We start from the raw sequence: 11,271 nt of genomic DNA, 5'->3' as shown, positions 1-11,271 counted from the left end.
CTTTCAGACCTCGTGAGGAAAATAAGGGAGGATTATTTCGCTCTTCACGTTTCCCGCATATTCACAGTGTACATAATTCAACTTATGAGTGAAAGCACAAATTGAAACTCTATAGCTACGCCCTGTCATATTCCCCTTCGGTATATCCTGAAAGGAACTAGTGAGTCAGCTTGTTTCTCCAGATATCTTCTGGAACACGGAACGGGAATGTTATATCTCTAGCCGAGCTCCGAATATTCTGGTACTCCATCATCAGGATATAAAAAGTAGGCTAGCCGCGAACAATCAATCTTGAAGTTGAGTAGTTGGAATAGGATGGCAGTAGTATGGCTGCCTTCAGTGTTCCACTGGTGTCAGTGTATCGCCGTGTACTGAGCGGACTACTGTCTTGGAGCACAGTGTTTGTACTACTGTGGACTTCGGACTACCCTGGAGTCTTGTGTGACGAATAGTTCGTATGAATAGAATTGGAGCAATGTTAACTGCCCTTCTTGTGAGGAATACTGCAGTGGCTGGCTAGCAATGTAGAGTTGTTATTGTTGTTGTTGTTATGTATCCACTGTTTAGTTGTCAGTATTAAGTAGTTCACTGTGTGGAGCGGCCACGTGAACTACTCTGTTAACTGTGTGAATTGTTGGGATTTATTTGGAGTTGAACCAAGGAACAGGCGCCATGTGTTGTGGCCAGTAGCTCTCTGCTCAGACCTATCTGTCTGCATGCAGCTGCTGTACAGGGTGGCTAAACTAGCCAAGGAAAATGAAAGCAAGGACAGCTATCAATCAGGATTTGCCGGGCTGAGTGGCTCAAACGGTTCAGACGCTGGCCTTCTGATCCCAAATTGGCAGGTTCGATCTTGACTCAGTCCGGAGGTATTTGAAGATGCTCAAATACGTCAGCTGGTGTCGTTAGACTTATTGGCAAGTAAATGAACTCCTGTGGGACAAAATTCCGGTATCTAGACGTCTCCGAAAACCAGTAAAGTAGTTACAAGGACGAAAGAAGAATAACATTATTATACTGTTATTTTTCAATCAGCATTAGCACCTCCCAGATAATACCAGTGATCGGATCGCCTATTGTCAAAAGAACAGAGACTTCATAAATAGACAGCAATTAGAGTTTTAGTCATGCCAGACCAATAGCTTTCTAATTTGTAGAGGGAAATGTCCTGTCAGGAGCCAATCGAAGTGAAGATCGCCAAATTTTGCCGAATAGTGACTGCAGGTCAGTGCTCGCCTAGCTCTCACTGGAGGCCTATCCGTTAAGCCAGCATTGGAGTGCTCTAGCACCGTGCTTGGCAACACCGAGGTGCGTGCTGGCATGAACCAGGTCTAAAACAGCCAGTGCTGTCGGCTCTTGTGATGGTGGTGGTTATTGTTTTAAGAGAAAGTACAACTAGCCAACTATCCTCTCTGTGTTTGAGTCATCAGTCCATAGACTAGTTTGATGCAGCTCTCCATGCCACCCTATCATGTGCTAACCTTTTCATTTCTACGTAACTATTAAACACTAATCAGCGGGCGAGTTGGCCGTGCAGTTATGGGCGCGCAGCTGTGAGCTTGCATCCGGGAGATAGTGGGTTTGAATTTCACTGTTGGCAGCCCTGAAGTTGGTTTTCCGTGGTTTCCCATTTTCAAACCAGGCAAATGCTTGGGCTGTACCTTAATTAAGGCCAAGGCCACTTCTTTCCCACTCGAAGCCCTTGCCTATCTCATAGTCGCCATAAGACCTGTCTGTGTCGGTGCGACATAAAGCCACTAGCAAAAAGAAAAGATAAAACATTAATCGGAGAGAAAAAATGGAAGGTATCCGACACTTCGGAAAATGAAGGTATCGGCCAAAGAAAGGCAAGGACCATAAAGGGCATAAAAATGAAAGACTCCGTAGGCCTCTAATGATCTAATATCGTGGGGGTCGGAAAAGAACAAGAGTTGACCAAGGGAGGCTGGGTAGGATAGTTGAAGTGAGGAGCCTGGTACAATTAAGTGGAAGCAATCTTAGGACTCAGTTGAGGACCCACGCTCCCAAGTAAAGATCCCCTGTGGCCCCCTTTAGTTGCCTCTTAAGAAAGGCAGGGGATACCGTGGGTGTTATTCCACCGCCTCCAACTACAGGAGGATGCCGGCTCTTATACGCTTAGTGTTGCACTGTATTGAGTGTGAGATTTTTGCTAACGTCTTCATTGGAATATGACATTTTATACTATCGGAAGTAATATTGTTTTCGTAGTTTAAGTATTAAGTACTAGAAACAAAGTTGTTCATACTGATGGGAGAGAGAAAGCAACAACGCGTTGACTGTCTAATCTTTCGCACCCGTCGTGTTCTCTCTGTCACACCAGATGACGGAACTAGCCCTTATACCAATTTGCCTGAGGGTCTTACTTCAACTTGCCATGCTATAGCTTGTGCAACCGTGGTCTACGGTTCGCTGTATCATATTTAGATTCGTATTATGTTTACGGGGTCTAGAATGTTTTTTTTTCCTCATAATTCATCAGCCTTATCATTCTTTAGTTAATATACTTATTTTTCTTTAGATTTATCGAAACTTCTTATCCCCCCTGTGGAAGGAGTCAAAGGATTCAACATCTACACACCTTGCATATCTAAGAGGGGAACAAGTAAAGTATTTGAACTCGCTCTCTAGTAACGTAAGTCCAAAAATATGTTCATAATTCTATGTTCTTCCGTGTAGTGGAGTACAAGCGTGAACGTTTATGTTCTGTTGAAAAGGCTCTGAGCTCTAAAGCTAACACTACTGCCAGCGCACCTCTAGAATACGCGTAAATCCCCTGTTGTGGGCCAATGTTTTGCTGGCAGTATTGTTAGCTCTGTAGCTTAGATCCTTTCGAACACAACAAATACTGACCTAGGCCACCATATCTTTACTGTATAAAGTGTAGAGTCCATGCAAGTTGCCCGTTGTAGATCAATTCTAACTCATTTCAGGAAAGTTTGCTATACATTTTGAGCACCTCCTATATATATATATATATATATGACTAGAGCTACTCGAAGTGTGATGTTCCAGTTAAGACTATTACCAATAATTACAACACAGCACTTTTAATATGTATGTAACTCGTAACTATCGAACACAAGACGTATGCTCAAAGAGAAGATTTGTGTTGTACTAATCACACTCCGATTATTGCCCACATTTTTTAACGCCCTGTATTTTCACGGTAGTCGTCTACATTTGTGCGAAGTTCTCCATAAACGTCACGTAGGCACGTACTAATTGATGCGATTTTAAACATAGTAGGTAGGTAAGGGTTATTCTGCCCGAAGGCAGGTCCAAACCGTCGCAGAAGTGTTCTTGAGCCGGATTTTACGTGCGGTAGGATGGCCAGTTCCTTTCCGCTCCTCCATTCCCTTACCCCCACCAACAGCGCGTGGCAACCCATCCAACACCTGACCACGCCCAATGTTGCCTAACTTCGGAGATCTCACAGGATCCGGTGTTTCAACACGGCTACGGCCGTTGGCTTAAACATTGTGATCGATGTTATTTCTGTAAGCCTTTCCATGTCAGACATTTGTCATGCACAAGACTTTCCCCTGAGGAAACACGAGGGAGAAAATCTCTATGTACGCAGGTCCCAGCTTTTTAAAGAAACAAAAGAGCAATTTAATTCCTTGCCTTTTGTTTTTATTGCTGTAGGTCTGTTTGTAATCACGTCAATCACACAGGAGTGGATGGGAACGAAAGAAGAGAACAGAGGAAAAATGCAATTAAATAATTACCAAGAAAGGAAACGTGAACGGCGCGGACTTAATTACAAGTTGATTTGCAGAATATCCGACAGACAGCAGTCGAACAGATGAGTTTCTCATATCTGTCTTGGGATTTTACCAAGTAGTGAATATTTAAGAATAACTTAAATATTATATTTAAGTGGTCCACCTATTTAATACATGTGTAATTTATAAAATCTAGTACATTTTTCTTCCCTTAAGGGACATCATCAGCTGGAATAAATTACAACAATATATCAGAATACAAAATTTACATCAATAGATTGGAAAGACAAATTAAAACACTTTTATATTCAAGGACGTTTAGGATAAAGTATTAGCAAACTTTGTTAAATCTGCATATAGTCAATAAAATTGGTTGAATTGTTCATTAAAATCTTGATGATAACGTTTGTGGGAACTCATAGTTGTATTCATAATTAAATAATGTGTCCAGCGAATAGCCGGCCTGTAGGAAGAAGCAAGGAATAGTCATCGTGTGCAATGTAACCAGTATTATTATGTTCAAACCTAGCTTGTCTGCACGCAGCTGCTGTGTGGGAAGACTGGGCTTGAGAAGTGAATGTGAAGGTGAGCCCATAAATAGGATTAGAGCTTCCTTCAGGTAAAGACTGTGTAGTGACTTAGAGTACTGTGTGTGTGTGCGCGTGCGTGTGCGTGTGTACTTATGTGGACTGAGGACCGCCGAGAGTCAGTGATCGAAGTAGTTATCGTCAGTGAGAGGGTAATTGGACCTGCGTTAATATTCGCTGTTGTGAATATCGTCAATCAATCAATCAATCAATCAATCAATCAATCAATCAATCAATCAATCAATCAATCAATCAATCAATCAATCAATCAATCAATCAATCAATCAATCAATCAATCAATCAATCAATCAATCAATCAATCAATCAATCACTACTGATATGCATTTAGGGCAGTCACCCAGGTGGCAGATTCCCTATCTGTTGTTTTCCTAGCCTTTTCTTAAATGATTGCAAAGAAATTGGAAATGTATTGAACATCTCCCGTGGTAAGTTATTCCAATCCCTAACTCCCCTGCCTATAAACGAATATTTGCCCCAATTTATCCTCTTAAATTCCAGCTTCCAGTCCTGCTGTTGAATATTGATGCGCTGTTGCTGTGTAGTTGTTCACTGCGTGTGACTGTTTGAATTACTGGGCTCTCCCTTGAGTCGAACCAAGGAACAGTCATCGTGTGTAATGTAACCAGTACTATTGTGTTCAAACCTAGCTTGTCTGCACGCAGCTGCTGTGTGGGAAGACTGGACTTGAGAAGTGAAAGTTAAGGCGAGTCCATGAATAGGATTAGAGTTTCCTTCAGGTAAAGACTGTTCGCCTGGAGTGCTGCTGCTGTGAGAGATTTGTAAATAGACGACAATTACTAACAGTGGTCGTTCTTGGTTGAGTGTGTGTGTGTGTGTGTATGCATTTATTGGTTCATCTTGAAATAATTTAGAGTAATAAAGCAAACTGTGTTTTATTCGTAATAATACGGTAGATTCAAAGGTTAGGATAACCATGATGATCACGAAATTCGGTAGAAGACGGCACGGCAAGAAGAATAAGAAGAAGAAGAATAGGAAGAGGAAGACGAATGTAAACTCCGAATTGACACCAGAGAAATTTTACATGCCGACATCATTCCGTCATTACACCTTCGGCTTCCTCTAGAGTATTTGAATCATGATCGCAGGACTTCGGAGTCAACACTCTACTCCTGATCCCTAAAGGTAGTCCCTCCGTGGGAGGGGGCGGTAAAATAACACCCACAGTATCCCCTGCCCGTCGTAAGAGGCGACCAAAAGGAGTTCGTGATTTGGAAGCATGGGTTGGCAACCACGGTACTCTCAGCTGAATCCTAGCCTTGCTTCCACTTACTTGTGCCAGGCTCCTCACTTTCATCTATCCTATCCGATCTCACTTGATCAGCTCTCGTTTATTTCCGACCCCGACGGTATTAGATCACTCGAGGCCTAGGGAGTCACATTTTCACATCCTTCATGACCCTTGTGTTTCTTTGGCCGATACCTTCATTTTTCGAAGCTTCGGATCCTTTCCATATTTTCTCTTTGATTAGTGTTATATAGAGGATAGTTGCCTAGTAGTACTTCCTCTTAAAACAATAATCACCACCACCACCACCACCCCTAAAGGTAGAAGAATTCAGAAATCCACCCTGAAGTTATGAAAATAAGACTGTCACTTGCGTTCCTATCTCAAGGACTTGTATCATTTGCCAAAGCAATGTAGATGAACTTTTATTGCCGCTTGAAGTTCCCTCGAAAGAATGAATTCTTGTCCTCCTTCCTACGATTGTAATTAATTTCACTTCCATTGTCACCGAAGAACTCCTACGAGACATTTATTACATTTTAGTCAAACTCAAGTCTTTTCTGGAGAAACAATTAGAAACCCATCCCTTTTGTGAGCTCTTTCCAAATCATTTTCGTATCGCCTAACCCTTCAATTTCGTTTTAATTAAACAAAGAAATTTATCTTTGCGATTCTGTAATATAACCGCCTCGAAGTCCAACGCACTCCCCAAACAAAATGTACTTACTCAAAAGGATCTCTTTAGACAATGAATTCAAAATGCATGAAATAAGAAACTTTATTCCCGATATAGCTACACTCTATCTAGCTTTTTGTAATACGAGGATGATGCAATGCATGAAGGAATCCTGGCTTTACATCTGCTCATATTAAGGAAAATTGTGCAGCTTTCCTTTAGATCTTTCCCAGGTCTCGAATCAAGTAGTCGTGGTGAGTGTCCCTGCAAGTGTATCCTAATTGGGGCCTAAAGAGTGAATTATACGCTCTCTCTGTTATATCATTATTACAACCTCCAAAATATCCTACCACCATGTGAAGAGATCTGTACCTTTTAATTACAACCTCATGTATGTGATGACTCCAAGGAAGTTTTTTCATTTTATAAATATTTAGGTTCCCATGAGGTACTTTCACTCTAACCAGTAACTAAAACTCAGAGGACATTTGCTTTTGATGAACTTGTCCAACTTTAGAGAACAAGGTCTGTAAACTAAGGGAGTTCAATATACCGGGTGATTCACCAGCCCCATATTTTTTCCAAGGTAGGTAACCCAACTAACGTGTATATCAAACTCATCCTAAAAACATTAGTGTATGCTTCTTAATGGCCTTAGCACAGCCACGTCATTTATATAATGCTCGCGAACATGGAAGAAATTATTGACGGCAGTGTTATTCCTATTACCTAAACTATAATGAATGTATAAAATGATCACAGTTGCGAATAACACTATCTTACGTTTGTACTGTACAGGAAGTGTCTATAACGGCTACAACGTACTAGCTGTGCAACAGGGCTCGCGGTAGCTAAGGTGGCTAAAGCACGCGTCACTGCTCTTGCATCACGAAAGCGGTGTGGTTGTACTTTCGAAGCAGAGGGTGGTACACATTTCTTTTTTCTTTCCTTTAACGCCGTTTACAGTGACGGCAATATGTCCGCATTCCAAAGAGTGAAAATGACCGTTTTTATCGGATGTTACGTAACCAGGTTGGACTACGACGTGATGGTCTGTAGGTGGGAAGTAGAGTACCCTGCATATTCCGACTAACAATTGTTCGAAATGTTGACCACTTTATAGTGCCCATTTAGCTTTTTACCATTGCGGAGCACGTAGCATATACTTTCTCCATAAATTAGCAACAATTCAACGTACTATTCATAGGAATATGTCGTGACGAAATGAATAAGTGCTGTGATGTGACCTGGTAGGTGTGAATTATTATCTGTGTGCGCTGGATTCGATAGATCGTGGACTCGAATCCCATTCTGGCCGTCCGTAAAACAGTTTTACACGGTTTCCCGTTTTCACCACCAGGCGAATGCCAGGACGGTACCTTCCCCCACCCATTCTTAGAGGAAGGAAACCAAATAAGAGCGCACCCCTTAAAACCAATAGCAAAAATGTTTCACTGTTATTGTACCCCCGCTAAAATGGAGCACCTACGTTGTTAAAAAATTCCTTATGCTGGATTCGAACCACTAGGCTGCCGATACTCACACATCGTCTGCTCCAGACCTTAACCGATTCATCCACGAAGTGAATACACATTTTGCTTGTTAGAGGTTATGTACTTAAGTACTACCGTTCCACCTCGAAAGTTAATATACGTATCAAAGCCTTCAATGAAGGTTTGCAGTGTTAGTTTAACTTCCTTACGTTACATATCACGTGGCATAACCTATTACTTCGATCGTATTACGGGTACCTATGTTATTTCAAAGTGCAATAAATCACATGTTTGCAAAATGGTCCTTAGTATTTGGCGCGGAATTGTGCATAGCAGTTTTTCCTTTGCTAGGTCCATGGATCAATTTACAGTGATGACACACAGGTAGGGATGAGCTTTTTGGACCATAAGGAGAAATTTCAAGTTATTTAGTGTTCATAAAACTAATTTATAAGGATCTCAGGTTATACGCGTTATTTGGGTTGCCTGTCTCCCAAAAAATCAGGAGGTGGTGAACCACCTGGCACAATGCAACACATTGTTTTCTAAAAGCAGGTTGGTTTTATTGAGGATTCAAATACACCACGTTATTACCCAATCCTTTTGCTACTACACCCTATTTTTCAACATAATCTCCGTTCAATGCTACGGCCTTACGCCACTTACTACTCGACTGGTCGATGTCGGAGCCAGCGTCGTGCTGCATCGATAACATTCCCATCTTCCCGCAGAGGTCATACTTCATTGGGCCAAATAGATGGAAGTCAGAAGGCGCAAGACGCGGTCTGTAGGGTGGATGAAGAAGAACAGTCCAGATCAGGCAGGTTTGATCGACCTTGTTGTGATGATAAAACACGCCTCAGCCAACGACTCACCGTGCTTTTGTCCACTGCCAGATCTGCGTAGATATTCTGCAAGCACCAATGAATATCTGTGATGCCCTGGTTTTCCGCCAAAAGAAACTCAACACATGCTCTTTGTTTGGTATGCACCTCCTTTACAGTCGCCATTTTGAAGGCTAGTTATAGCGCTGCCACCTATCGGAAAATAATGGAACTTTAGGAGACGAAGCTGGAATACTCAGTGATGTCCCAAAAAAAATTCCATTTTTTAAAAACTCAAATTGGCCGAGATATAAAATTTGTTGCATTATATATTAAACTCTTAATTAGAGTTACCGGTAATAATCTAGATATGCACAATTGATATAAATCAAGTCACATTTCCAATATCAATTTACGAGAACTATAGAACCCCCGTTTGTGGAAGAACGGACTAAAATGTGGCTGGATCAAGTAAATGTAGCATATAGGAGCGTGTTTAAAATGAGCCTGGTCTGCAGTATTCCGTCTTGGATCAGTTGTTATCTGAGCTGCAGCGAGGGAATTCTCGTCAGCCGTGACGAGCTATCCGAGGAGGATTTACCACGCGTCTCTAAGAGCGATTAAAAGCTTTCCACCCCGCCCACCACGCACAAAGGAAGGAGCAATAAATTGTCACTTGTAAACCCTTCACGTTACAGATCATTACGTTTGTTTCCAGAACATAGCAACAGCAGCCTTGTTTATGTCTACTGTTCACGTTACCTGTTCCTAGACACGACAAAGAATTCGAGAGGAAATTTATACATTATTTTTTAATTTGTTTTACTAGAGGCTAAATTACCAAATTGGCTACCCATTTAACGTGAAATTATCAGTAACCAAATCGAACCCCTGGGAGCAAGAGCCCCGAAGAATCTTGGCCTACCAAGCAACCGGTGCTCAATTGTAATCACGAGTCCGGATTATTAGGTACTGATAGGTTAGAATGCAAACTTACTAGCCAGTAACAAGTATTCCCTACACTGTACAACGGTTATGCTATGAGATTTGCATAGATATTAGGGGTGCAGCCTATAGAACTCCTTGAATTTATGCTACTCTTCCTACATTATGGTACAACGGGTTGCATGACACTTCCTACAAATCAAATTACTTTGCATTCTAACGTATTACCACCTACAAATCCGAGGTATACTTATGACCATCTGTTTTGTTTTCATTGCGTTGAGATACATTTTATATCTTTCACCGATGCTTACTACTTGATCAACTATTCTTTCCAGTCCTTAGAAATCTGATAATTCCTTTAAATGTAAGTATACCTAAACCGAAACAATTATAAATATTTTTGTAAGTAAAGAGTCTCTACACTTATATTACACAAGTATACTAGAGCTGACAAGACATTTCTAAATTTAACATCCAATTTGTGGGGAAACTCTCATCAAAGTATAAATTACCACTTAGCAATACCGAGCTGAAATTCCGCGAACATTAGAGATCTTTTAGTCCGTGAGAGTGTGACGGTAGGAGGGTTGTAGAGCAGCCTGCTAAGAAATGCTCCTTGAGGCTCGTCAACCCTCCTCACATAGACTGGAGTTCAAAGGGAAAGACATTTATTTACATTCATAATCATCAGCGAAATATTTGTTCTGGTGCAACTTAATTCACCATCTAACAGCCATCAGTTCAGCTCATAATCTCCATATTTCTTAGAGGCACCGTATAGTCATGGAACAACAAAAGTCTTCAGGGCTCTCCCAAATTACTTGGAATAAACTATCTATATTCTAACATTCTCGTAAATCCACTCTATCATTAGTAGAGGCGCTAAGCATCTCGCCACCGCACCCTTGCAATATTTGAAAATGGACTGCACGTCTCCTGATAAGGAAAGTTGAAAGTTTATTTCGTAGCACATGGTTGTATATCATTACAATGAACAAAAACGATGCAACGATAGTAATAATAATAATAATAATAAATAATTACATAATTTACTTTTCAAATCCCAATACACTTCGATGGTACGAACATAGAAGAAATGAATATTCCAATTATAGTGTCCAAAAACACGCTGACTGTCACACTATTACGAAATAATCTCGTTCCTAGGACCAAATAATTTACAACTCAACCGTTCATCGTAAGCCTACTTAGCTATACTGACTGCCAAGGCCCGAAACTTTAGTATTTAGAGTTTAGATAAGGAGGATGTCTTTGTTATCGCATCTTCGCTGACTGCTGAGATCTCAGAACTGGCTAATTACTTCAAAAGCCTTGTTGATTGTTGTGAGTGGCAGCAAGGGATGGTTATTATTGGAACAGGTTGGGAAACCCACAGTCTTTCAGAAATAACTATCGTAGTCCTAGTGACGAAAGAAGTTCTGCACTACGACTGCCTAAGTTTGGAATTACCCTCTATAATGCTGTGTTGTGTGTTGTAGCTTTATCAATATGTAAACTTACTATTCAGTTACTGAGTTAAGAAACAGTCATGGGCCCCTCACAAACCATGGGCCCCACCGCCCCGCGGGGTCTGCGGGGCCCTTATCGCCACCCCTGTCTATGATCGCGAACTCGCTGAGAGATCACGGTTTCGCCGTGCACGAACAAGTCTCTGGCTTGGCTACGGATGGGACAGGCGTATTGACATGATAGCCTCTCAACCAACT

Source organism: Anabrus simplex, chromosome 10 (genome assembly GCF_040414725.1).
Source record: "Anabrus simplex isolate iqAnaSimp1 chromosome 10, ASM4041472v1, whole genome shotgun sequence".
NCBI lineage: Eukaryota > Metazoa > Arthropoda > Insecta > Orthoptera > Tettigoniidae > Anabrus > Anabrus simplex.
Note: the sequence above shows the minus strand (reverse complement) of the source record.